General features: G+C 32.1%; 1 long non-coding RNA gene across 3 annotated transcripts; it reads right to left on the minus strand.

Moving 5' to 3' along the window:
• Positions 1–231: 231 nt before the first annotated feature.
• LOC112777626 (uncharacterized) lies at positions 232–3,581 on the minus strand. Of its 3 annotated transcripts, none has more exons than XR_003190514.3 (5): positions 3,214–3,581; positions 2,465–2,575; positions 2,306–2,373; positions 1,897–2,105; positions 232–964 (listed from the first exon to the last, which is right to left on the minus strand). It is a non-coding gene; the product is annotated as an uncharacterized lncRNA (long non-coding RNA). The 3 variants fall into 3 exon arrangements; XR_003190515.3 differs by having other exon boundaries at positions 2,465–2,586; positions 3,214–3,577; XR_003190516.3 differs by having other exon boundaries at positions 1,897–2,133; positions 3,214–3,575.
• Positions 3,582–4,106: the final 525 nt, after the last annotated feature.

Raw genomic sequence — 4,106 nt, forward strand, 5'->3', positions numbered from 1 at the left:
TACAATTCTATCAGAAATCATGAATTGAATAATCAATATTAATTGTGATGATAAGAAAATTGAGGAACTTAGGGTGTTCATGAGTATGAAAAGGTAGAGCTCTTCTAAGAAGAAGGTGATTAAGAAAACAGAGGACTTTAAAAAAAAACTTTCGGAAGATTAATTAGAATAAACATATCCTGTCCATTTCGTGTCAGTCCTTCCCTATCAAACATTTGCACCATTTCATTTTAACGTGTAAATCAAATATCGATTTTATGGATTAATTCCAAATAGAATGATTTCTTGTCATGGTGCTAAAAACAATAATAATGCAAAAAGCAATTAATAAAACATTAAAATAAAAAATATTATCAACACCTAATAATGCTGCATGTGAACCGTCCTGGTTGAAGGGGATTCGAACCCTCCTCAAAGAAAGAAAAAATATTATCAACATCTAATAATGCTGCATGTGAACCATACTGGTCGAAGGGGATTCGAACCCTCATTCTCAAAGAAAGAAACATCCATAAACAACTAGGACTAGGAGTGAGCATGGTTTGAATTTTTAAAAATCCAAACTGCATTCACTTTAGAACCAGTTTTGTGATTTATAAAACCAAATTGGAACCAAATTAAAGAGGGAAATCGATTTTAAACCGGTTTGGAAAAATAAAAACCGATTTTAATATTTAAATCCGGTTTTATATAAAAACCGGTTTTGAATCCGATTTTTTTGTAAGTCCAGTTTTAAAACCAGTTTTTAGAAATCCAATTTTCAAACCAGATTTTTTAACCTCAACAACTTTTTTAACCAAAAATCCAATTTTAAAATCAGTTTTTAGAAATCCAATTTTCAAATCAAATTTTTTTAAAAGTAAAATTAATACTAAAGTCTTTCAAAATTAGCAGAAATCTTTGCTGCTTCGATATTACAGATATCAGTCATCTTGCTCCGCATACAGATATCAATCATCTTGCTCTGCATATAAAGCAATGTATATAACTCAAAATTTGATGCCAAACATATTAAAATTAACACAAACTAATCCAAATTAATACAACAAACTAAATTGGGTAGCAATCAATTTATGTGACAAAGTTCTGCCCAGATTAAAATGCTCTATTATGTAAATTGGGTAATCGCATAATGAAATTGTTCAAAGTTAAAAGAAAACTTTATCAACTAAAATGAAAATGGACACCAAACAGACCTCAGATTCCACAATTTACTCATTCAATCATTTGATACAATAAAATTTACAAGCAAGGAAAACGTGTAATTCAATTATTGGCAAGCACACTTAACAAAGAAGTAAAACCATGGAATTTCTTGTGCTACAAGAATTAGAGTCATTAAACAGTTGGCATCAAATAAACGCTCCAAATCCAAAGATCATAAGGAGCAAGGATCATGGGAATCAATGGAGGGTCTATATTTATAAATAAGGTTCTTGGAGATAGCAGCAAGTTTTACTTTGATAACTTTTCAAAATTATTAGGAACTATATTTACAAATAACAATAGCAGAGTCATCATTCAAATGCAATAAAATTACATCATATGTGTATAGAAGATCATATATTACAAGTCTGTAACTACAGTAAAGTAAATAAATTAGATGATCATTTAAAAAATAATACCAATCTAAAACACTTAGTAACATAGCATTATAGCAACATAAATATCTCCACAGTTACTTGTTTCAGGAACTATATATGTTACCAGTTTATCATTTCTGACTAATTTCACAAAGCTAAGCAATTAAGCATTATTGAACCATTCATAAGGATTCTTGATTCATAAACTAATATCACAGATGCAAACTCAAATTCTCTACCCCCCTTAGAACGATAAAACCCATAAAGGAAATGCAAAGAACAAAAGACGGCAAAACAGAGAACAGAGAAGAACCTTGAGGAAAGACGAGGGTACCCAGAGAACAGAGAAGAACAGAGCTGGTCACGAAGAGGAAAGGCGGACGGCAGAACAAAAGACGGCGGAACAGAGCGGCGGTGCGACGACGATCCAAAGCGGCGAAAGCTACGACCAGAGACGCGACGCGTTTGTGGTGACGGCGGAAGATACGAAACTGCAGTGCCAGCTGCCTGCTCTAACGCCGGCTGCGGCGGAGACAATAAGCGCCGTTAGCTGAGTTTAGATGATGAGAAGAGTCAAAAGATGAGAAGACCAAGAGGGAAGAGTCGAAGAGGTTCTGTAACTTCAGAGTAGAGTTTTTCCAATTTTGGATCCTAATTCGGATCTGGATCCGGCTTTAAATTGGTTAAATGGTTTCTCTTGACATAATAAAAAAAATAATTACCTAAACTCTTAAATCTCCCATATCCATCTCATAGTTCCAAAGAATTGGAATTTTCGATCCTGACTTACCTATATTATATCAATCACGAGAATTAAAAAACAGAAAAGGATAAAAGATCACTAATTGGAAATACAATAATAAGTGTTGGTTGAGACTTACCTGGAAGCAGCAGAACACAACAAATGCAAACAGAAAGTATTCACAGTTTTGATGATTTGGATTTGGACTCCAAAGTCCAAATTAGTGATTTGATGATTCCTCCAACCCCACCTATATTGGGACTTTATCAAACGTGCTTTTAAGATAAGAAAGTGACTAAAATTCTAATTCATTTATGTAACTATATAACAAAAGATTTAATACATAAATATCAAAACTAAATCTATTATCAAATAGCTTATAATCAAGAACACCAATTGTTAGTAATTACACAATAACGGATATGTGAGGTTTATCATTGATTTATAAAAAAATAAGAGTCTTATGGAACTTTCTTGGAAAATAAAGTAAGATTCCACATTAGCTGGATTATTATTGGGTAAGCACAATTATCCTTATTGTAAGTTTTAGAATCAATAAAGATATTGTCCACAATTTAAAAGTTGTATGTTTCAGAAACTCTTTTAATCTGTAGTATTTGGCATAACTCTAGAAAATGGATAACTAAGCAGATTTGATTACAAACAGATCAGCCAACAAAATCAGAAGTTCAGAATCGCATTCATTAACGAAAACAACAGTCACCAACATCAAAAAATCAAAATGAAAATCAAATTCATGGAAAAAAATAGAATTTTAAAATACGAAAAATTGCATTATCAGAAAGTAATTATTAATTAGCATGAAATCAAATTAACGAAGTAAAATGCCAAAATCCAAGCAGAAAAGGAGAGAGCAGTGAATCTTACCACGGACAGGAGAGAAATGGCCAGAGAGGTGAGAGACGCCGGTGAAAGGAAGAGCAGAGACGCGGAGTAGCAATGCACGACGGCGGCGGCGCAGCAGTTGAACGGACTCAACGGAGCAGCGACGTTGGCGAAGGAAAAGGGGAAAAGATAAACTCGCAGCAGTGCAGCAGAGGGGGAATGGCGCGGTGCGGTGATGGCGCAGTGAGTGGGACGGCGAGGTGAAACGGACAGTGGCGAGGGAGGTGTTCGGAGGTGGCTGGCTGGGTGCAGAGAAGATGGAGAGAACGCAGAAGGGGGGTCGCGAGGAGGGGTGAGGGTGACTGACTGGGTAGTGGTGCTACCGTGCTAGTGTTCGGAAAGAGGGGCCTAGGGTTTCAACTTTTCACTATATATATTTGGAAGGTGAAATGACTAAAAAATTAAAGTAAAAAAATCAATCTATCTATCTATTTCTATTTAATATATTAAAATTGATTTTTCTTCAACTTATTATAGTAAGGTGTCACTTTTTTGTAAATCCATTTTTTCTTCAAAATGATTATACTATTTTTTTTTTAAAATTTATTTTAAAAAAATATTTTTAATTAATATAATTATATTATAATTAATATTTAATAAATGATACATAATTATATTAATTTAAGAAATTATTTTTATTATAATTATATTAAATTAATATTTAATGTATTATTAAATTATTTATTAATTATCAATTGAAAATATTTTTAATAATAATAATAATAATAATAATAATAAGTCTGATTTATTGAAAATGTAGATTACCAAAACTGATTAATATAAAAAAAACTAATAACCTTTTGAATGAAATATGCTAAAATTTTTAACCTAAAATAATTATATCATTAATATCAAATGATACTAATAAATATTTA

Source organism: Arachis hypogaea, chromosome 19, assembly GCF_003086295.3.
Source record: "Arachis hypogaea cultivar Tifrunner chromosome 19, arahy.Tifrunner.gnm2.J5K5, whole genome shotgun sequence".
Classification (NCBI taxonomy): domain Eukaryota; kingdom Viridiplantae; phylum Streptophyta; class Magnoliopsida; order Fabales; family Fabaceae; genus Arachis; species Arachis hypogaea.